The sequence below is a fragment of the Gossypium hirsutum genome, chromosome A05 (genome assembly GCF_007990345.1).
Source record: "Gossypium hirsutum isolate 1008001.06 chromosome A05, Gossypium_hirsutum_v2.1, whole genome shotgun sequence".
NCBI classification, from domain to species: domain Eukaryota; kingdom Viridiplantae; phylum Streptophyta; class Magnoliopsida; order Malvales; family Malvaceae; genus Gossypium; species Gossypium hirsutum.
The window spans coordinates 83,979,026-84,004,877 of NC_053428.1; the positions used below are offsets into that span (position 1 = coordinate 83,979,026).

Here is a 25,852-nt window from a genome sequence, read left to right on the forward strand (position 1 = left end):
TGATGGTTTGAGATCTGTGCTTTCCGGCTGATTTGATGTTACTGCCATTTGATGAGTTTGACATAATTCTGGGTATGGATTGGCTGACTTTACATGATGTTGTTGTGAACTGCAAGAGAAAGACCATTGATTTTTGGAGTCAGAATGATAAGGTTATTCGGATTGAATCTAGTAATTTGTATGGTTTACCAGCAGTAATTTCTTCGATGCTAGCTCAGAAATATGTGAGAAAAGGGTGTGAAGCTTATTTTGCCTACGTGCTTGACAGTAAAGTGGCTGAAAGAAACATTGAATCAGTACCTGTTGTGTGCGAGTATCTGAATGTGTTTCCTGAAGAATTAACGGGTTTGCCACCTATTCGGGAGGTAGAGTTTGGTATTGAGTTAATGCCTGGGATGACTCCGATATCTATACCACCATGCAGAATGGAACCTACAGAACTAAAAGAATTGAAGGCTCAGTTGCAAGAATTAACAGATAGAGGTTTCGCATGACCGAGTTTCTCTCCGTAGGGTGCACCTGTGTTGTTTGTGAAAAAGAAAGACGGAATTATGAGAATGTGCATCGATTATAGACAGCTCAATAAAGTGACTGTAAAGAAAAAGTATCCGTTGCCACGGATTGATGATCTGTTTGATCAACTAAAAGGGGCTACAGTATTTTCGAAGATAGATTTGAGGTCAGGCTACTATTAGCTGTGAGTTAAAGACTCCGATGTACCAAAAGCTGCTTTCCGAACGAGGTATGGACACTACGAGTTTTTGGTTATGCCTTTCAAACTTACTAATGCACCTGCTAGTTTCATGGATTTGATGAATCGGATCTTCAGATCGTATCTGGATCAGTTTGTGGTTGTGTTTATAGATGAAATTTTGATCTACTCTCGTGATGAAGCTGAACATGCCGGACATTTGAGACTTGTGTTGCAGACCTTGCAAGATAAGCAGTTGTATGCGAAATTCAATAAATGTGAGTTCTGGTTAAGTGAAGTTAGTTTTCTGGGCCATGTAGTATCAGCATCAGGTATTCGGGATGATCCGACACTACAACAAAACAGGTTTTTAGCGGTGTTTTTAGCAGCGTTTGGATAAAAAAAGGTCGTTATAGATCGAGCATTAGCGGCGCTTTTTAAAAAACGCCGCTATAGATCGAGTATTAGCGGCGCTTTTTAAAAAACACCGCTATAGATCTAGCATTAGCGGCGCTTTTTAAAAAACGCCGCTATAGAATCGAGCATTACTGGCGCTTTCTAAAAAATGCCGCAAAAAACATTTTATCTGTCTATTTATTATTTAACTAGTTTATTTATATTAATTAAAATATAATTTATTTTTAATTAAATATTTAAATTCTTCAAAAAAATAATTACACATAGAATAAATCTGAAAGTAAAAACATAGAAAAGTATTTTTTTTAAAATGAAAAAAAATTAAAATACTATTATTTAAAATAATTTTAAAGTTTTTTGGGTGTATGACTTATTGTTTTTTAATATATATATTAAATAATTTCTTACATAATCGTAAAAGAGATAGTATTAATTTTAGAATATTGAACTAATTATCCCTAAACCCTAAACCCATAAACACTCTCTTAAACCCTTAAATACAAAATCCTAAATCCTAAAACTCTAAACCTTAAACCCTAAACCCGGATCACTAAGCCCTTAAGCACTTAAATACAAAATCCTAAATCCTAAATCATAAATCATAAAACTCTAAACCTTAAACCTTAAACCCTAAATCCTAAATAATAAAACACTAAACTATAGACACTAAAACCTTAAACCCTTAAATACAAAATCCTAAAACCCTAAAACTCTAAACCGTAAAAATAAATTTCATATGGATATATATTGATGTGTATATATATAGATATTAATGTAAAAGAACAACACAAACCTATAAGAAATGGAAACCACATTTCAATCTCTATTCTCTAAGATTCAATATTCAAATTATATATTATCATGTAATGTTTTAATCAAAAAGTTAATAATATTAACTATTTGGATTAATTAATAATATTATAAAAATATATAGACTAAATGATATTAAAAATTAAAGTATATGCAAAAAAATCTAAAATATAAATATATTAGAGAGACCAAATTAAAATTTAACCATTTTAGTAAATAATAATAATAATAATAATAAAAGAGAAAAAAAAGAAAGGAAAATTTATTGGGCTTTATACTGCATACTTAGTGGCGTTTTCAACAAAAACGCCGCAAACATGTATTAAGAGTTTAAACGAGCCCGTTTTGTATCTTTACTATTAGTGGCGCTTTTTTTTAAAACGGGAAAAAGATATGAATTACCGTCGTTTTCATAAAAAACGCCACAAACATCTCTTAATAGATTGAAAATGGCATCGTTTTTTAGAGCCCCAAATTCCCTTTACTTTCCCCAATTCAAATTACACTCGATCGTCTGGTTCCCCAAACCCTGAATCCCAAAATCCCCTAAAATTTCCCCCAATTTGATACCTCAAATCGGTTTCCCAAATCCCCAAATCAAAATACCTTTGATTTTTGTCAAAATCCCTTTAATTTGCTTTGCTAAAATATCAGTAGTTTTCCCATAACCCTTAACCTCGATCTATTTCCCAAAATATTTTTTCTGTGAATCTTTTTTGTATCTTGTATTCACAAATATTAGGAAAAGAGGTGCCCCCGAGGACATAGTTGAGAAAAATGTTGAAATGAGACAAAAGAGGATGATAAAGAATAGGTAATCTGCAGCACGTTCACAAGCAAGGAAGCGGGTTGGCTTTTTTTTGTTATTTATCTCTAAAATTTGGTAATTAATCAATAACATTTGCATTTTCAGGGGATTCAAAAGATACCCAGATTGAGATTTGTTGGGTTTTTATTGAATCTAGTTTGATATGATTGATATTTTTTGAGTTTCATACTTAGGGTTGTTTGATTTTGCCATAAAAACTCTTACTTACGCACGTCATTTAGTGTTATATACTCTCCACAATATTGTTCTTTCCTATGGGGTTTTTCCAAGAACCAAAATTAAACTATATTTTATGACTAATCCCTAATTACTATAACAACATAGTGACTAGAATGATGCTTAATGATATTGTTTATTTAATCATTTCTTTTTTAATTTTATTTGAGGTTTTTATTGCATTTATGCCTATATACATGTAGCTTCTGTCCTAATTAAAACATTGTTTGGTTTTTAATTAGAAGCTTTTCCATGCATTCATTTGTGTTGCTATTTGGATATATCATTTATTTAGCATGCAGCAAACTATAGAACGTTGTAGGCGGAATACAAAGTATAACGAAACCAATAAGCCAATTGAACAAAACCTGAGGTCAGCATGTCTTTTGCTTTTGATGTCTTAATGAAATTAATTATAGATTTTTTTTTCATTCATATTATGTTTTCTTGTGCAGATTGAACGAGCGGTTTATACATTTACTTTGGATAACAATTTTTTATTTCTTTCAGGATTTGATTGGGTTAGATGGTGAGGATCTTGCTCAATTCATGCCTTCTGCCAGCCAGAAGTATGTATTTATAGTTTTTTTTATATTAATCTCATTACTATAACGATTTCAGACTAGTTATATATATAATCATGATATACCTAAACGCAGTAGCAATATTAAAACTTACAATTTTTTATATGTACATTCATGATTCTTGTTCATAATCTAATTTCAGATTGGAAAATGAAAGTGCGGCTACCTAACTGATTTGTTAATTTGTAGTGTGATGTGCGTGATAAGTTTTATATTTATGATTGATCGTACTTGAAAACTAACTATTATCACGATGAAGGCAAGCGCACCTATCGAACAATAGTATAGTTTATAGCAAGACCGGGATGTCGAACCCACAGGAACTAAAAGTACTAGTATTAACTTTCTTTTTATTATCTAGCCTAAAAATAAGGGAATTTGTTTTATCTAAACTAATTAACTAAACCAAGAATGCACAAAAAGTAAATTGGGGAAATACTTTTGGGAAAACTGGTTGATTTAGACAATACCCAAGGGAAAAATCCACCTAGAATTCACTTGTTATTTGACTCTGAATTAGACGATTTATTCATTTGACTTGATCCGAAGAAATCCCTAATTTATATTATTATCTCTCTCGAGACTAACAACGTCTAACCCTAGGTTGATTAATTGAAATCTCTTTCTAATAAAAACCCCTAGTGTTGCATTAACTCGATCTATGGATTCCCTTATTAGGTTTGACCCTAATCCGGCAGATTTATGTCGCCCTATGTCTAGGGTTGCAATCAACTCCGTTTAATTATGCTAGATCTACTCTTAGACAGGGACTTTTGCTCCTCTGAATAAGCACATCAGTACTTGAATCAATATCCTGGAATATTAAAGCAAGAATTAAGAACACATAATTAAGATCAAATTAAATATTTATTATATAATTCAGAAAATAATAACAAGATTCGTCTTAAGCTTCATTCCCCTTAGGTATTTAGGGGATTTAGTTCATATGTGTAAAAGAAAACATCTCAGAAGAATAATGATGACAAAACATAAAGAAACCCAAAAATCCAGAAGAAAATTGAAGGGAGATCTTCAGTCTTGAAGGAGAATCCGGCTTCTGAGATGGATCAATTGGCTTTTTTCGAGTAAATCCCTGCCTTATACTCTGTGTGTGTTTTCTAGGTAATTTTGGGGTGTTTATGTAGGCTTTAAAATGCTTCAAAACCCTCAAGAGTGGCCTTTTCTGAATAGGACTAGACTTGGGCTCAATAGGGACACGCCCGTGTGAGGTGGCTTAGGTTGTGTTGCAATCTGTTAAATAGACACGGGCGTGTGAACTACCCGTGTGAGGAAGTCCAGGCCGTGTTGATTTCCTATGTTGACCCATTTTCTCCGTTTTTGGCCCGTTTCTCACTCTTTTTACTCTCCTATGCTCACCTAAGTATAAAACATGAAATTAAAGGATTAAGAGCATCGAATTCCACAAATCTAATGATAATTCATCCAAAAATATGCTAAGCATGGATAAAAATATGTATAAATTATGACTTATCATAGTGCTATTTCCGTACAATGAACTTTAAACTAGAAAAGCTTATCTTTTTTGTTGAATAATGTTCTGTATAATATCATTTTCTCTTTTGTTAAATAATGTTAAATAATGTTTTGTACATTATCTTTTCTAATAGTTTTAGTTGCCTAGAACATTTGGGTGCTGCAATTGACTTGAGTAGTTTTTCTACACGTTTGGCTGTTGCAGCAGGATATTGGGATACATTTTTAATTCATGTTTTGCCAGTGTACTTGGTCATTACAGTATGCTATTTGAGCATACATGTATGGATACATACAAACTTTATTTATGCATGTAGTGCTTGTCTGTATCTAGACGTATGTATACAAATATCTATGCATATAAAAAAATAAATCCATAATAGATTTAACTCCCAATTGAATGAAATACTGATTATAATAAGCATGAAACCAACTCCTATTGTGGGCAGCTTCAAGACAAATTGAGAGCATGATTAACTTTTTAAGTATAAACCGGAATTAAGTATATATCTTCCCTAAAATAGCATTAATGCCTATTTATCCTTAAAAATACCATTGTGTTGGGCCCTTTCATCTGATATGTAGCATGGATGAGTTTTACATTCATGAAGTTTTCTACGATAATTCTTTTTTTTTCTTTGGAACTACTTATTTGTTACCTTTCTTGTTGACTTGCAAGGCTGATATTGTCATAGACAATTTTCATTCATCAATATATACGTTTAGAGTATGCATCAAGATGTATAATTGTCTGAATTAAAATTACAGTACTCGGTAACAAATTTGTTCATAATTTCAATGTTTAGATTCACGGGATAGACTGTTTACGTTTCTTAAACAGGTACATTCAGCTATTCAGTGAGAACTTCCAATTGTGATAGCAAAAGCTCAAAAGCTTATAAATTGAGCAAATTCAGGTAATTTTGAAAAACAGTACCCTCTTTTAATACATTCTTTAATTTAGAGTTAAGATTATGCTACTGGAAGCAATTGAAATTGTTATGGCCCCAACTGACACGTCTAGGTAGATTCGCATTTTTCTCCCAATGACCAATGCTGTTTTGGGTTGGAAGATTTGTATGAAAGAAATCAGTTAAATTGCTGCTGTTAATGAGGTCCGGAAGTGAGTAAATGGATGTTTGAAATATCTTTGTATGGTGGATTGAATCTTGTTGTATATTGTTTCTCATTACCGAATTAATGTTGAAACTAAGCTAATTAAATGGTGGATAATTTGCTGTCGATTATGATGGACATGACTATTAAATGTTTAAAATTCCTCTTATTTAATTGATGGTTGCTGCTGTTTAAATGCTGTAAATTGAAGTGTTTAAATGCTGTAAATTGAAGTGTTTAAATATTGCAAATTGAAGTGTTTAGTTGCTGAAAATTGAGATGTTTTATTGTTGTAATTGAGGTGTATAAATGTTGTTAATTGAGATGCTAAAGTGTTGTAAATTGAAATGTTTAAATGTTGTAAATTGAAGTGCTTAAATGTAGCACCCCAAACCGGGCCCAGAAGTTATGGCCGGATCCGGCATGCCACATCAAAAACATAAAAAAAAAATTCCATTCTAAGTCCAGAAAATCGTACTTGATGTTCAAAAGATTAATTCATTAAAGGTTAAAGTGAATGGAAGCTGTGCACCAGGTAGGAAACCGGAAAAGAGGTGGTGAGTCCATCGGACTGCTTAAGTACCAAGCTCCCTTCGAATCCAATCCTAGACATGCATACCGCCATTGCCACACTTTAACGTCATGGATATTTCTAGGAAACCGATTTGATTAAGTCATTTTTAGGAAAAGTGATTAATTTTGGAAAATACTTTCATTGCGGAAGCTTTGCTTGTTGTCGTGTTATTTTGAAATCAACTGTTGTTTTTGAAAACGCGCCCTAAAGCTATCCAATTTCAACAGTTAAAATAAGTATTACCTATCTTAGTAATACATATAAAAAAACATCAAAAATAAATAAGCGGCCTTATTACATTTAAAAACCCAAAACTTCAAACGTAAATAAAAGGATGTCCAGTTCACCAGAAGAAAATCAAACTTTCAGAGCAGGTGGCCACTTCGAATTCCCTCACAGCTCCAAGCCCACTATGGTTGGGGATTACCTGCGTGGATGAAAATAAAAGGGGTGAGTTTGGGGAAACTCAGTGTGTAAATTAACCCAACCATAGCCTATATCAGCTTAAACCACAGAAATAGAATAAGTTGGCCTTAGCCCAGAACAGAATTCAAAATAAAGCCCATAGGCCCATAATAGAACAGAACAGATATTACATGTTTATGCAGAAACCCAACCATATCCAACCGTATACACCCCCGTACCAACCTTACACCGTGTGGGGAGACAACTTGACCCACCCAACCGCTACACACCACAGAATTTGCAGCATGGCTGCCAGAACAAATAATGTGACAGAGTCACCAGATACAGATAATCGTGGGAGAGCCACCAGAATAGATATTTGTGGCATAGCCACCATAACGCTTCCTCCATAATATAACCCATGTCCCCATGCAACAGATATATAATCATGGCATACATCATACAGAATCAGATCGTCATGCTTTTCAGTCAAAATTAACCCTACGGGTATAACGGTAATTTTGCACCTAGGGGTATAACAGTAATTTTCTATACATAGGGGTATTATAGTAATTTAGCTACTTTCAGGGTTTTCATGCATATCCTAACTATTTACGTACTATCAGAACACTTACCGCGCATACTTACCGAATTGGGCCCGTTGGCCCATGAACCCGATCTTTGGCCCATTAAGCCCAAATTATCAAAATGTACGAAATCGCGCGTACTGCAGTTTATTACTTTAGATTACCAAATATACAAACCCAACTATCTTACGAGCATTCGCACACTCGCAAATTCCCAAAATACTGACTTTTCGGCATTTCAGCTTTTCGGCTTTTGCCAATCTAGTCTATGAGAGGGTGTCAGTTACACACCTGTTTGCGACGATATGCTGACGAGATCCACACACGAACCGCCTACAATTGGATTACTAACACGTTAATCTAACTATTCAAATACAAACTACGTATTAACCCCTTACAATATTCGGCCAACCACACCTACAGATCATAGTAAGCTTATAAGAAATCAATAAGCAACTCATTAACAAATTTTTGTCAATGTTTACCACATAATCATAATTTCACTGCAAGCTGTCTTCCTGACCAATAGTCACTAAATCATTTATAACTGGAGCTACGAAACTCCAAATCAAGTGCCGTTAATTTTCCCTGAAAATAGACTCATATATATTTTATCCATAAAATTTTCAGAATTTTTGGTATGGCCAATCAATACCAGATTTTTCTTAAAGTTTCCCATGTTTCACTGTTTGACTAATCTGACCACTCTTCATTACGAATCAAATTTCTCATTGTACAGAATTCAAAATATGTTTTTGTTTATTTTGTTAGAAACTAGACTCAATAAGCTTTAATTACATAATTTATTCAGCTTCTAATTCATCTCCCACAATTTATGGTGATTTTACAAAGTCACGTTACTGCTGCTGTCCCAAGCAGATTTATTACCAAATCACTCTTTCACACATACCTTGCATGCATGTTATTTAAACATGTATATCACCAATCAATCATCACATATCTATGATTTTACTTCAGAATAATCTCCATTTCATCATTTTAAAGCACAACATGTTAGCTGATTTTTCCCTTTAACATCTAAGGCACATGCATGCTCATTTGTTTGGCTCAACTTCACCTATCTTCCATTTTTCATCAAAAGAACATGAAACAACAACCATTTCCTTCATTTTAATTCATGACTAAATGCTCACAACACAACTAAAAATCAAAATATACTTCAAGAGTTAATGTAGAATCAAGAAGAACTCATGAACCTCAAAATAGAAGCAAGGTACCAAGAACTTACCTTCAATTTTCCTCCTCCGAATGACCAAATACTCAAGAGCTTTCTCCTCTCCTTTCTCTTCTCCAACTTTCAGCTATGATGAACAAAGATGGACAAAACTTTGTTCTTTTCACCCCTTTTTCTTTTAATAAAACTTCATATTTCATCCATTTAATTCTTTAATACAAAAGACATGAAATTCTTATCATGAAACATTTACCTAACCCATTATCATGAAACATTTACCTAACCCATTGTCATGGAACATTTACCTAACCTATTATCAATTTGTATCAATTTGTACCATAAATTATGGATATCAAGTGCACATTTTGTCTACAACAATATGATGGCTGGCCACTTCATGTAAAATGGGAGGTTTGTCATGCAAATCCTCCTATTTTGCACCCCTATTTATTTGGCCACTTCAATTTAGCCTATAGCATTTTCAAACATTTTCACATAGGTCCTATTTCATAATTTCACCCCCTTTTTCTTATGGAACAAAAATTAACTAAAATTGTCGGGTTCTATCTTAAGCTTGGGCTTTCTAGAGGCCCACTAACATAATTAAACCTATGCCAACATTCACAGGATTCCCGAAAATTGGGGCGTTACATTAAATGTTGTAAATTGAAGTGTTTAAGTACTGTAAATTGAAGTGTTTAGTTGCTGGAAATTGAGATGTTTTATCGTTGTAATTGAGGTGTATAAATGTTGTTAATTGAGATGTTAAAGTACAGCAAATTGAAGTGTTTAAATGCTGTAAATTGAAGTGTTAAAGTGCTGCAAATTGGAATGTTAAAATGCTGCAAATTGAAGTGTTAAATGCTGTAAATTGAAGTGTTTAAATGTTATAAATTGAAGTGCTTAAATGTTGTAAATTGAAGTGTTTTAAGTACTACAAATTGAAGGGTTTAGTTGTTTGGAATTGAGATGTTTTATCGCTGTAATTGAGGTGTATAAATGTTGTTAATTGAGATGTTAAAGTGCTACAAATTAAAGTGTTTAAATCCTGTAAATTGAAGTGTTAAAGTGCTACAAATTGAAGTGTTTGAATGTTGTAAATTGAAGTGTTTAAATGTTGTAAATTGAAGTGTTTAAGTACTACAAATTGAAGTGTTTAGTTGATGGAAATTGAGATGTTTTATCGCTGTAATTGAGGAGTTTAAATGTTGTTAATTGAGATGTTAAAGTGCTGCAAATTGAAGTGTTAAAGTGTTGCAAATTGAAGTGTTAATGTGCTGCAAATTGGAGTGTTTAAATGTTGTAAATTAAAGTTTTTAAGTACTGCAAATTGAATTGTTTAGTTGCTGAAATTTAGTTTATGTGCCATGTGATGATTGTGTTTTAAAATTTAGCTTGTTTTAGTTCCTTACATTCTTACAGGATTCACATTCAAGGAGCAAGAAATATCACAGCAACTCATTGGGATCGAGTAGTCAGAATTCAGAATCAAGCGACACACAAGAGCTATATTTGGAGCTTAGACTGTCACTGTAATCAGTAAATTTTTTCTGCCACTTTAAATGCATGCTCATGGAATTGCATTTTATGCTTTCCTAGAATTGTAAGTTCAAATAAAGTGTTGATCTTGCAATTCATACATACAACTTGAGCAAGTTGATATGAACTAGTTTGAATTTTTTTTAAAAAAAATTCAAAGGAATCTTATGTAATCAAAGGCAATTTGACTTGCTGCATGAGATATAGTGAAAAACATTAATCTTCTTGTTCATGAATTTCCATTTGAATACGTCTTCAAATTAAATTATACATTACTAAACTGGTGGAATCCCACTTCTGCTGCATTTTCTAACCAAAGAATGGAGTGATGTATGTACTGATAACAACATTTCTAAAGGATTTGCTTAAGCAGGTAACGGGATGGGAATAGATTTGTGGTGTTTTTATAATATTTTAATTTTTTTTTATTTTTCATGACCTTTAGTGCGTTTTTGGGAAAAGCGCCGCTAAAATTCAGGTTCTTTAGTCATGTTTTTTAGCGGCGTTTTTGGGAAAGTGCCGCTAAAGGTCATGTTCTTTAGCGGCGTTTGTGGGGAAAGCGCTGCTAAAGGTCATGTTCTTTAGCGACGTTTGTGGGGAAAGCGCCACTAAAAGTCATGTTCTATAGAGGCGTTTTTTCACATAAACGCCGTAAAATTTAACGGCGTTATCTATAGCGGCGTTTTTTGCGACGCTTGTAAAAACGCCGCAAATATTTTTAGTGTAAGCGCCGCTATATGCCTAAAAAAACACCGCTAAAAGTTAGTTTTGCTGCAATGCGAGCAAAATTTTAGCCATACTTGATTGGAAACCATCTAAGAATGTTTCTGAAGTCCGAAGCTTTCTGGGACTTGCCGGTTATTATAGGTTGTTTGTGAAAGGTTTCTCTATTATTGCTGTTTCGATGACGAAGCTATTGCAGAAGGATGTCAAATTCGAGTGGTCAAAAAAGTGCCAGAAAAGCTTTGATCAGTTGAAAGCCCTTTTGACTGAAGATCCAGTGCTAGTTCAGCCAGAATCAGGGAAAGAATTTGTTATTTATAGTGATGCATCTTTGAATGGTTTGGGCTGTGTTTTGATGCAGGAAGGCAAAGTTATTGCTTATACCTCAAGACAGTTAAATCCACATGAAAAGAACTATCCGACACAACCTAGAATTGGCAGCCATTGTGTTCACATTGAAAATTTGGCGTCACTATCTGTTCAGTGAGAAATGTCATGTTTATTCTGATCATAAAAGCAAAAAATACTTGATGACTCAGAAAGATCTGAATTTGAGACAACGTCGATGGTTAGAATTGGTAAAAGACTACGAGCTTCTGATTGACTATCACCCGGGAAAAGCTAATGTTGTTGCTGATGCTTTAAGCTGAAAATCACTATTTGCTTTGCGTGCAATGAATGCGTATATGGCTATGTTTGATGATGGTTCAATAGTAGCTGAATTGAAAGCAAGACCATTATTTATTCAACAAATCTATGATGCACAGAAGGTTGATAATGAGTTGATCGCAAAACGAGCTCAGTGTGAGACGGATGCTGATTCAGAATTCAGAGTTGATGCTGATGACTGTTTGAGATTCAGAAACCGAATATGCGTTCTGAGGAATTTAGAGTTGATTCAGATAATTTTGAATGAAGCTCATAGTAGTCAGTTATCTGTTCACCCAGGTAGTACAAATATGTATAATGATCTGAAACAGCTTTATTGGTGGCATGGTATGAAACAAGACATTTCTGACTTTGTTGCAAGATTTTTAGTAGTCAGCCACCAGGTTTTTACATCCCTTTTTGTCACGAATTTCGATGTTAAATTCTTAGAGCAGTAGAATCCATCTAATGAGCCTTGGTTTCGCCTCCTTCTTTGCGATCAAGTACCTAAGAGGTGCATGTTCAGAAAAAATAATCACTTTAGATCCCAATAAATAAGATCGAAATTTATCTAAAGCGAATACAACTACTAAGAGCTCTTTTTCCGTAATGGTGTAGTTGCTTTGTGCAGCATCTAGGCTTTTGAGGCATAACAAATGACATGAGGCTCTTTGTCTATCTTCTACCCTAACACGGCTCCCACACTGTGTTCGCTTGTGTCGCACATAATTTCAAATGGGTAGTTCTAATCTGGTGCTTACACTATAGGAGCGGTCACCAACTTCTGCTTGAGTGTATCAAAAGTCTCCTTACATTTTGGGCTGAACTCAAATTTCCTATCTTTCTGCGATAACTCGCATAATGGTTCAGCCACTTTTGAGAAGTTTTTATGAAATGCCTATAAAATCCTGCATGGCCAAGAAAAGAACAAATTTCCCTTACAATGTAGGGATATGACAAAGAATTAATAATGTCAATTTTGGCCTTATCGACCTCAATTCCCTTGGCAGAAACTATATGACCTAGAATCAGACCCTTGTCTACCATAAAATGATACTTTTCATAGTTCAAGACAAGATTAAATTCTATGCACCTATTCAAAATTATCGTGAGGTTTTTAAGGCATTCATCAAAAGAATTTCCATACACAGTAAAATCATCCATAAAAAATTCAATAATTTTCTCCACATATTTAGAAAATATACTCATTATGAATCTCTGGAATGTGGCTTGTGTGTTACAAAGTCCAAATGGCATCCTTCTGTATGCAAAAGTGCCGAATGGATATGTAAAAGTGGTCTTTTCCTGATCCTCTGGTGCGACTGGAATTTGGAAAAAACCTGAGTATCCATCAAGACAATAAAAGTGAGTTTTACTTGATAAATGTTCAAGCATTTGATCTATAAAAAGAAGAGGGAAATGATCTTTTCTAGTGTAACAGTTCAACTTCCTTAATCAATACAGACACGCCACCCATTTTGTACTCGAGTTGGTACCAAGTCACCTTCGGCATTTTTTTTACTGTCACACCCGTTTTCTTGGGCACGGCTTGAACCGGACTTACCCATCTGCTGTCAGAAATGGGGTAGATTATGTCAGCATCTAGCAGCTTGATTATCTCATTTTTTACCACCTCCATCATATTTGGGTTTAATCGCCTTTGGGCCTCTCGCCTCGGTTTTGCATTTTCCTTCAAGTAGATTCTGTGTGTGCATGTCAAGGGGCTTATTCCTTTCAAATTGACAATGGTCTAGCCAATCGCGTCCTTATGACTTTTTAGTACCTGGATCAAACTTTCTTCCTCGAGCTTAGATAGTTTGTTGGAAACTATGATTGGTAGGGTATTATCTTTCCCCAAAAACGCATACTTAAGATGTTCGGGAAGCGGTTTCAATTCTAATTTTGGAGCCTACACAATAGAAGGTAAAAGTTTAGTATTTGATGGAGACAATAACTCATTAACAGATTCATAGTCATCAAATATAAATTCAGATTTATCTTCATAAATCAACTCAAAAGTCTCATCTACTGATGAGTCGATTATGTCGACACAATTTACGCTCAAAATTTTGCTTGGATGACTAATGGCGTCATAAACATTAAACTTCACGATCTCCCCATCAAATTCCATTGTAAGAGTTCCGTTTCAAACGTCGATCTTAGTGCTAGCGGTACTAAGGAAAGGTTGGCCCAACAAGAGGTCTGAGGATCCAGTAGCGTTATCCTCCCTCATCTTTATCACATAAAAATCTGTAGGGAAAATAAGTTCGTTAACTTTTACCAGTACATCCTCAAGGACTCCTTCGGGGTGCACAACAGACCTATCTGCCAACTGAATTATAACAACGGTTTTCGTCAGAAAATCCGTACTAAGTGATTCATAAATAGAATAAGGCATAACATTTATGGAGGCCCCTAAATCACACATGGCCTTCTTGATCCCCAAATGACCAATTTTGCATGGTATAGCGAACATAACCCTATCTTTGCATTTTGCCGGCATTTTCTGCTGTAGCACTGCGGATACATTCTCACCAACACTTACCTTTTCGTTACCTGTTAGTTTTCGTTTGTTGGTGCAAAGCTCCTTGAGGAACTTGGCCTACCGCAAAATTTGCCTGATGGCATCCAACAGTGGTAAATTGATCTCGACATTCCTGAATGTTTTGAGGATCTCTTTTTCTTCATTACTTTTTTGACACAGATTTAATTGTCCTGGGAATAGAGGTTGGATTTTCGGTAGTGGGGGTTTCGTTCGAACCTGTTCGTCGTTTTTGAGTTTTTCTTGGACGGTTTCTTGGCCAATATTTCTGCTAGGAATTGGTTCCAGTACCTTTCCACTTCGCAGCATCACTGCATTTGCGTTTTGCCTCGGGTTTGGTTCTGTTTGTGATGCCAGCTTCCCTTAAAAGTTCAATCTCTCAATTGATATGGTCAACTCCCTTATGGATGCCTCGGTTTTCTGTTGGAAATCCTTCGTCACTCTTTGGAAATTAAGAGTTTGTTGTTGAAAATCAAGGACATTAGCTGCTAATTTATTGATCGTGGTTTCTAGAGAATTACCTGAATCTCGAGCCTGTTGTGGGAACCGGTTTTGGTTTGACTGGTTAAATCGTGGGTTGGCCCCATAACTTAAGTTCGGGTGATCCCTCCATCCTGGGTTGTAGGTATTAGCGTAAGGGTCGTATCGCCTTTGTGGTGGCCTAGGAAAATTTCCCACAGCATCTAAATGAGCCATAGTATCATCATTCAAACTGGGACATGCATCAGTTGTATGTTCAGGGGTAGCACATATTCTGCATAACCGGCTTGCCTTTGTTTTTTCTACAACAAGAGAATTCAAAATATTAGCAATTCTATCAACCTTATCTTCTAAGGTCGAATTACTTAGCTAGTGAACCCTTCCAGGGGGTTCAGGATTGGCTCAAAATTGTTGAAAATTTGCAGCCATTGTGGAGATTAAGTCTCTTGCTTGTTGTGGAGTCATGTTGACCAATGCACCTCCACTTGCGGCATCTACCATATTCATCTCCATAGGTTTCAGGCCTTCATAAAAGTACTGGAGCAAAGACTGTTCCGTTATACCGTGTTGTGGGCAACTTGCACACAACTTCTTAAATCGCTCCCAATAGTCGTACAGAGACTCTGCATCTTTTTGTCCTATTCCCACTATTTCTCTTCTTAACTCGGTTGCATGTGACGCTGGGAAAAACCTGTTGAAAAACAAACGAGACAATTCAGCCCAAGTCATTACAGATCCAGGAGGTAAATAAAATAACCATTCCCTAGCAGAATCTGCTAAGGAAAAAGGGAAAGCACGCAGTTTAATTTGATCCTTAGTTACCCCTTGAGGTTTCATACTAAGGAAAACCATATGGAATTCTTTCAAATGCTTGTGGGGATTTTTGTTCTATAACCCTAAAAAAGTTGGCAGTAGTTGGATCAAGCCTGACTTTAATTCAAAATCAGTATCCATAGTAGGATACGCGATGCATAGTGGAGGTTGTTCCGTCGGTGTTTTGGCCAGTTGCCGAATTGTCTGAGCCATAGGTTGAGGTGCTAAATTAGGGTTTACGTCAACCGTAGCGTTAAGTACTTCTTCTAGGGAAACGACTTCTACTTTTTCACCTTCAAAAGTTTGAGTAGGGTTTTCGTTAACCCTAGACTCTACTTTGTCGTCGATTCTGATTTCTAGCAGTGGATTACTTTGAGTCCCAACCACTGCTGACTACTTTTTCTTTAGCTTTGTTTCCTTGCGATTAGCTCTCGCAGCCTTTTCAATCTCTGAATCAAACGCAAGAATTCCTGGAGCAGATCTGGTCATAAGAAACAAAAAACAAGATTAGTAAGTTACCGGTCCCCGGAAACGACACCAAAATTGGATGCGGTCGTTGAGAGCAACAAAAATATCCTATTCTCTGTAAAATAGTAAAAATAACAGAAAAGGGAAATTAGAGTCGAATCCTTAGGGACCGGATTGTACGAATTCTCATTTCTTAAAATCCTGGACAATTTCTTAGTCAAGAAAACTTGCGTTCCTGAAAAATAAAAAAATAAAATTAAGAATCTGGAAAAATAAAAATAGAATTTAAAGTGAATTGAAATTGCAAAATTAAATAAATTGCAGAAATTAAAATGAGGAAAAATAAATAGAGTTGGGAAAAGAGGAAGTTTCTTATATGGCGAGATTCCAGCCTCTGGTTGTCTCGTTCCGCCTTAGGTTCAATCTTTGGCTTTTAAGTAACCCTTCTCGAGTAGGATAAGCCAGTTATAGTGGAAGAGGACGCCTACGACCACCAGCCCCAAAGATTTAGACTTAAGATTTGGTGGAACCTGACTCTAGCCAATAATTGCATTTGTGGGACTATCTTCTGCTAGATCACCACTTCCCAACAGCGAATACCACACCGTTTTGTCTCTTGGACTCGCTGGTATTCGCCAACCTCTGACGCAGAAAGCCAATGAACCGACTGTGTAATCTTCCCAAAACGTACAAAGCGGCCGTTCCTTGCACAAGTTGAAAAGATCACCTATTAAGAGACATGGATGGAAGCGTCAACCCCGTTGTGCGGAGAAGCGATGAATACCCTGTTGAGAAGGCTAAGCATGGATTCTAAGCCTCATGAACCTTTTTGGTGAATTTTGACAACCTTCGGCTAGATTGGTTTAGTGGCTCATGATTTTTGGGGAAGAAATAAATAAAATAGATATGGAATTTTTATTGAAGAAAATATGAGAGAACAAAAAGACAGAGTTTTTAGGAGAGGGAGAGTTTACAGGAAAAAGAGATATCAAATATATGTCACTTTATCCCATATTTATAGTTCTAGAAAACCTAGTCTATTCCTAATGAAATTGTAAAAGATAAATACAAATAAATAAAGATAAATGAAAATAAATCCTAAAATTAAATCTAAATAAAAATCCTTAATAATTATTCTAATATAATTGAAATTAAAATAGAGTCTTGTGCTATAAAATCTCTTCTTTTGCATTTTAGTCCTTGGGTCTTTGATGTTTGCATTTTTGGCACCACTTCTCTCTTTCTTTGCAGGTTGGCCCATTATATCTTCAAATTTGCACTTTTTGCCCTTGAATTTCCTCTTGCCTCCAATTTAGTCCCTAAAAGATAAAACACCACAAAATAATCCAAATTAGTAGGATGATACTCAAAATAATCATGCAATTAGCACATAAAATATGTCGTTCTAGAGCATTATCAACAAGAACGAAATAAAAACTTTTGGCCGAGCAGCCGCATAGTACAGATTGAGAAAATATTGGAGAATTTGGATTGTAGACGCACAACTTTTGCCTTTTTTTTGAGTTGTTTGAGTTTTCAATTTTAATTTTAATGAGTTTTTTTTCAATTATTTTCTTGTTTGTTCTTCAAATTATTAGTTAAATCTTTATTCTAGATTTAGGTTGATAGTTAATTCAGTGTTTGAATCGTGAGACTTCTAATTCGTACATATATTTTTTGATTTAGGATTCGTTAATTCTCGGATTTAGGTAATAGACGATCGTTTTAGCATCAAAATCAAGAAGGGCCCTTCATTCGTTGTTAGACGGCATACAATTGGTGAACCGATGCGATTTGTAATTGTAACACCCCTTATCTGACCTGATCGTCTGGTCCAAGTTACGGGATGCTACAATTGTTGTAGGAGCAACTACCATAAAAATACCATAATTAAATCATCCAATCATCAACTCATTCCATAAACACAATCTAATAATAATATCTAACTTAAACTGAATCTTAATCGAGCTTACAAAAGCTTTCTTGTTGACCTTAGCATGAATTAGGACCAAATTGCAAGGTTTTGAAAGTTTGGGTTCCACATTGTGTCGCCACCAAAACAGTAAGTCACGTCACGACATCGGACCACTTGACGTCGGGACGTCACAAACTGTCATTTACGTTACAATGAAGGGTATTTCACATTGAGACGAGGACCCTGTTTTTGGTGAAATTTGTCCATTTGGTACCTATATCTTGTCAAGCCAAACCTTAAGCTCATTTGATGCATATATGCACATCTAAACCTGCACAAGACCAATCTAAAAGCATTCCCAAACATTCACTTATCATTACTCAATTCAAACAATCCAACGTGCCTTAATTTGACATCATTTTAAAGTCAGTTCAACTAAGTAAACATGTACCAACTGTTCCATGCCATCACCATATCATACTATAATGTTTTCATGCCTAAACATGCTCAAATTTTACCATTGAATACAATTCAAGATCATTTCATCATAGTACCAAAACAACCATCACACATATGAGTATTAACTTACAAATTCTACCTTTAACAAGGACTAATCCAATTATCTTTTAGTTGACAACAATCACATCTATATACATGCCTTATAACCGAGTCCAAAATGATTAAAAAGCTATCAAGATAAAAAGCTAGATAGTGTGAGCACCAAGACGGTCCAATCGACATGTTCCGCAAATGAAAACTACAAGAAAAAAAATGTAACAGAGTAAACATTACTAATGCTTAGTATATTCGTACGTATATAAATAGTTAACTTACCTTATATAAAAAATACATATGTTAAACTAATGTGTATAACCAAGTTTACTTAACATATCAAAACACAACCACAACAAGGTGAGCTTGATTCATATTCAATCATGTAACATATCAAGTACAAGCATAACATTTCATCTTGTCCTAATGATATGTAATCAAAACTCCATCATATGTGTATATTCAAACTTGTCATTAGATATTTCATTTTGCCATCTTGGAACATTAAACACATTTTATGCTATTCAATTCCATATTTCAAATCTTGTAAGTTACCCGATGAAACATCGTAAAAGAACCTAAATTCACTGGTACTAATCACATTTGATGCTCATTCGAGCTAAACATATTCGTTTGTGTTAGGTTACTTGTCCCAGCTAAACCTTTAAAATGACATCAGACTACTCGTTCGAGCTAAACCTGTGTCACACGTACTAATTATTGGTTGTTTAACATTTAAACTAATACTAAGTGGTATCACGTGGTCGGATTGTGGCATGGAAATAAAACTAGTATTAGTAGACGAACCTAAACATATCATTAGTCTAATCAGAAATGAGGAAACTGATTAAAAGACTAATATGTTGTAACACCCCTAACCCGTACCTGTCGCTAGAACAAGGTTTCGAAGCATTACCAAAACATTCAGAACATTTTTCCATTAAACTACATAAATTACTGTTCATTTACTGAGATAATCTATAACGTCCCTTGATTGGGCCCTCAAGGCCCAATATGAGCATTAGAATCGAATCAGGACTTAATAGAGACCTCTAAGAATTTTTCGCGAAATTTCAAAATTTTTCCAAAGTGTAGGGCTTACACGCTCGTATGGTCCAAGGGACACGCCTGTGTGACGCTGGGACACACCCATGTTAGAGGCCGTGTTCGACCCTGTGTAACTCTCTAACTTGCACACACGGCCATGCCACACGCTCGTGTGCTAGGCCGTGTGGTTAATTAATTCAATTCGAAATTAGGTACAGGTTTCACACGGCTGAGACACACATCCGTGTCTCTGCCTGTGTGCCAATTCTGAGCATTATGTTTCTCAAAATTAAAGTGTAGGGGACACACGGCCTAACCACATGCCCATGTTACTAGGCCGTGTGTGACACGGCCTAGACACATGCCCATGTGGACAAAATGAAGCCATTTCTAGCTCCATTTCTCACCCAAATTTTCACCCAAGACTTGCACATGAAACATACATCCAATTCCAACCAATCCAAGCATTCAAAATAGACAATTCTATCATTAATTATAACATACCATCACATGCATATGTGTTTGTAAACTTACCTTGGATAAACTTAGGCAATACACAACATTGATCACATATTCTTAACATATCTCATGTGTAAATATATATCATGATAATCTACTTAGTCATACCAAAATGAACCATTACTAGACATTCCAATGGATAGGTTGCAAAATAACATTTCAAGCCACTATTGGCCAAGTTGTCCTATATGTGCCATTATACCCAAAATGATTTCACTAAATATACCTAAAATGCTAGTTGATAGTGTGACGATGCTTCAATGATCTTCCAACCTTCACGAGCTTCCAAGCACTGTAAAACAGGGAAAAATAAAATGGAGTAACCATTACATGCTTAGTAAGTTCGTACAACGGAAACTAAACTTACCAATCTTGTTTATTAAAGCCTAGGCATACAATGTTATGTTTCCATCCATTTGGCTAAATTTCCTAATCACATACATTTAATCAAACATGTTAGTCACAAAGTTTCTATACACATCAAGTAAGAATAGATGAGCTCATCAAGCAATATTCTTTCAAGTCATTATTATATCATCTCAAGAGTTTCATGCCATGTCAAGAGTTTTATGTCTGTTGAATCATTGAAATTGCGATGAAGGCTCAAATAGTACACTCAAAGTGTACGATTCATTAATCCGTCAATTCTTATCGAAGTTACCCCTTAGGGTACTTAACCAAGGAACACATTCTCGAGCCACATGTCATATAACAGGATTACCAGTCCAGCTAAATCCTTTATATAGCGTATACTCAAAAGAGCTCAATTAGGGTTACCAATCTAGGCTAAACCCAAATCATAACGTATGCTCGAGAGGTATTGTAACGGCCTAAATTTTAGTGATATTAGAATTGTGATTTGAGATCACTAAATCCAACATGTGAGTTTAGATATTAGAAAGTAAAAGTTAAGTGTGGTTTTAGAAATAATTTCGAATTAGTGAAATTATGAATTAAAAGAAATTTGTAGATTAAATAAGATAAAACAAGGTATAGAGACATCGAATTCATAAACCGAGCCATAAATATTTTTATAAATATTTATGGAGTGTTAGTAAGTTACTATTAAAGTTTCATTAAGAAATTTTAAGGTTTCGGTAGTCAATTGGGTAAAAAGGACTAAATTGAATTAAGTGCAAAATTGTGAAATGTGATTAAATAGCTCTAGTAAAAATTAAAGGAGGATTAAATAGGCAATTAAACACCTATTATTAGGTTGGACGACATGAGTGTGCAGGAAAAATAAAAATCAAGTGTGAACAATGGGCAAAATTGGAAATAGGGTAAAAATTAAATTGTAAAATATGACATATTAGGTAAAATCTAGATTTTTCTTCAGTTTTCTTCATCCTCTCCAGCAAAAACACCATTGAAGGGTTCTTTTAAGCTGGTCTTTCATGTTTTTACTACATGTAAGCTCAATTCTTGATTATTTCTTGTAAATTTTGTGTTTTCGAGACTTTTACAACTAGGTCCACTTGTTTAATTCATTAGTTTTTGATTTCATGGGTAATTTTGAAAGTTTCCACGAATAAGTGCTGAAATTTTATGATGATTTATCATGGAATTAAGGTTTTAATTTCATTATATGATGATTTTATGAAGAGATTTGCATAGAAATTTATTTTAGGACTTAATTGTGAAAGTTATTGGAATTAGGGTTTTGTGTTGAAGCTTGGAATGTCAAAGGCTATGAAGTAGTTTGTAGTGTTTAGATAAAATGATATTTTAAAGGAATTAGTTTAATTGATGAATGAATTGAACAAGGACTAAATTGTAAAAATTAAAAAGTTTAGGGTAATAGTGTTATTTCAAAAATTTAAGGGCATAAGTTGTGAAATAGAATAGAATCAAAATAGATGCTAATGAAGGAATGATTTTATAATTATAGATCAAGAAAACGAAGTGAATCGTGGAAAGGAGAAAATTCAAGAATAGTCTTTGACTTTCTACGACTTTTGCAAATTAGCCCAAGTAAGTTCATATTGCAAATTTAATGTTTTATTATGAAAATATTATGGTTTTTAGGTATATTATTGTAGATGAATACTATTAAATTTTAAGAAGTATGAAATAGTATTTAAGTAAAAATACATATTATTTGGAACAATGGATTTGAGTGCTTCCATTCTGTGACCAAATGAATTGACGGAAAAGATGTGATATATGCTTCTGTATAAGACCATAGCTGGGCTATGGAATTGGTACAATGTGATTCGAGTTCCCGTATAAGACCATAGCTGGGCTATGGCATCGGTATAATGTGATAATGTGATTCCGTATAAGACCATATCTGGGATATGGCATCTGTATGTTATGTGATCTGTGTAAGACCATGGCAGGGCTATGGCTTCGATGTGTGATGTGTAACAATGTGAAAGTCCATAGTTTACTATGGCAATATGATAATGAAGCACTCAATTCCTTTATTGTTCCTTAATTTGACAATGGAAGTAAATGAGAAATGGGCCCAAAGGAGTTAAATTTGTGAATAGCAACCTGGAAATTATCCAAATGAGCTTATTAATGAAATTGTGATTTGCAGGATGAATTAGATAAGCTAATAGATATATGATTGTGTACAATATTTGGTAAGATTTGTGTAATTATGCCTATGAGCTTATTAAGCTTCTATAAGCTTACTTGTGTATGTTATTTGTTTTGTAGATTGACTTATATACTTACGGAGGACCGGATCTACATCAAGGGTCACATTATCTAGATTTACTCCGGTAGATTTTGTTAAACAACTTTTTGATTTATATGGCATGTATAGGAGTTGATTTTATAATGTAATTGTGTAATGATTAAATATGTAAAGTATGTTAAATGTGATGTTTTGTGTTTGAAAATGAAATATACATATTTTGGATTGAAATAATTGATTGGTTGGGTTCTATTAGTGTATAATTGTGTTTAGGTACAAGAAATGGATAAAAGAATGTTATTTGATCAAGATTTATAAGTCAATGTTTTGGGCATAAATTAAGTGTGTTTGATATGTGAAAATAGCTTAAAAATAGTGAAAAATGAGGTTTTCACACGGCCAAGTCACATGGGCGTGTGCCTAGGACGTGTGGTAAAGTCAGAATCGCCCACGGGCAGGCCACACGGGCATGTCCTAGGCCACACGGGCGTGTGCCCCTATTTTCAAGGAAAATTTTCCAAAGTTCCCAGTTTAGTCCCAAGTCACTTCCTAAGCATATTTTGGGCCTCGTAGGTCCATATTAAGGACTTAAAGATGAAATTTGAGAAATTTTTAAATTGAAATACATATTTGTGACTCGGTTTTATACGTTTATTATTGTTTAATTCAAGTAGCACCTCGAACCCTATTCCGGCGTCGGATATGGGTGAGGGGTGTTACAGGTATTGTATTGAGATTACCCGTCCATGCTAAATCCTTTCTATGACAAGGTTAATGGGATTACTCGTCCGAGCTAAATCCCGTCCGCAGCAAATGCAGGACCTTATTAATTTCGAGAAAGCGTATGTGATCATCGGAATTCAATATTCAATTGAGACTTCACCCTTTTTTCATCATTTCAAACATGTATTAATTTTCCATTATAGCATTCAAGTAATGTACAAAAATATAATCACATTACATACAACACAACATTCAATTAAACATATTTACATGCCAGATTAAGTTACATGAACTTACCTCGACACTTGTTCGCGTAAAAGCCTACTAATTCGAAATCTTTTCTTTTCCTCGATCTAACCTCGAATTAGTGTTGTCCATATCTATATAAATGAACTGAACTATTAATTTCATACATTTCATATTTAAATGGACTCAATTTATGTCCTAGGCAAAATTACCATTTTGCCCTTAACTTTTCTATAAATCTCGATTTTGTCCCTAGCCTGGAAAATGAAACTTGTGCAAATTACTCCCTATTCCAAGCCTAACCGAAGCCCCATTACAAATTTTCCAGCACATGTATTCATAAAATTTCATAATTTTTCATCAAATTTTACAACTTTTCATTTTAGTCCCTAAATCATGTTTTCATCAAAAATCACTTTGTAAAAGTTGTTTATCTATCAATAATCTTTCATTTTCTACCATAAATTTCTAATTTCTAGCATAATACATCCATGACCCATTTTCATACCGTGATAACTTTTCAAATTAATCCATCAAATAGAGAGATTAAGCTTTTTCGATTTTAAAAATACCAAAATTACTAAAAACGGGACAAGAGAACTAACCCAATTAAGCCTTGAAAGTTTCCTCTCTCTCTCTCTCCTAGGGTTTCCATAAAATTTTAGGTTGAATATGGAAATAATAAAGTGATATTTTCTTTTATCATTTTTTAATTAATTTAATTATTTCAAATTCCAATTTAGTCCTTTAGCTTTTCTAATTTTTCCATGGATGAGTCACTAAGAATCTACATACTTTTCTTTAATGGTCTAATTACCATATAAGGACCTCTAGTTTTGAATTCCGTAGCTACTTGATCCTTATAGCTACTAGAAACTTTCACATTTTATGCGATTTAGTCCTGCTCTTAATTAAGCACTAAATAGATAAAATTTTCATATCAAAATTTTCATACGACATATCTACCATATTACGAACCATATAATAAAATAAAAATAAATCATATTTTTGGGTCGGATTTGTGGACTCGAAACCATTGTTCCGATTTCACTGAAAAATGGGTTGTTACATATGTCATCTATCAAGTCCAATTAGAGAGATGTCTTATCTTGAATATCATAGCGGATGAATCCCAGAAGATAGAGACATAGATGTGACTGACTGAATTGACATTACATCGGACAAGATCCAAGCATAATAGATCCTGAATCCGTTTATGTACTTATTCACTTGTGACATTCAAAGTTTGGTGTACCTAAATCTTGAGTGGATGATAGACTATGTATGTCTGACTCTGTAACACCCCTCACCCGTATTCAACGCCAGAATATGGTTTCGGAACATTACCAGACTTACAAAACAATTAAACATCCATTTAGCGTACATTTCTCAATTCAAGCATTCATCACTCAATCTCAATCAATTTGTCCCTTATAGAGCTTATGAGGCCCTAAACATGCTTTGGGAGTGATTCGAGACTAAACTTGTAACTCAAGAAACTTTCACAAAACTTTGAAAATTTTACTCAAAATAGGGGACACACGCTCGTGTGGCCAGACCATGTGTCTCACACGGCCACCAAACACGCCAACGTGTGGACATTTGAAATGGAAGCACATGGCCACGTCCCAGCCCATGTCTGACCCCGTGTAACTCTCTGACTTGGGTCACACAACCAACAAACACGCCCGTGTGCCCTAAAAATGGCCATACACGCCCGTGTGCTTGGCCGTGTGCTAGACTGTGTCAAACCTGTAGGTATACTAACTTATGCCACACGACCAAGTCACATGCCCGTATGTGCGGCCATGTGGAGCATACTAACTTGATTTTAATTTCAACACTAGGGGACACACAGTCATGTAACATAACCGTGTGTCACACATGACTGAGACACATGCCCTTGTCTCTACCCGTGTGGACAAAAATAGGCTATTTACTAAGCCAAATTGCCACCCTATTTTTACATACCTTCAAAAGCATAATTTGCAACATTTTATAACTCAAAAGGCAGCTAATTCATAACATTTCATACACATTTTATACCAAATTAAGCCAAAACACATAGTTTT

At 34.7% G+C, this 25,852-nt stretch overlaps 1 long non-coding RNA gene across 1 annotated transcript; it reads left to right on the forward strand.

Moving 5' to 3' along the window:
• Window positions 1–2,454: 2,454 nt before the first annotated feature.
• LOC121229147 (uncharacterized) lies at window positions 2,455–6,083 on the forward strand. The gene is made up of 3 exons (XR_005926752.1): window positions 2,455–2,732; window positions 3,474–3,532; window positions 5,883–6,083. It is a non-coding gene; the product is annotated as an uncharacterized lncRNA (long non-coding RNA).
• The last annotated feature ends 19,769 nt before the right edge of the window (window positions 6,084–25,852 follow it).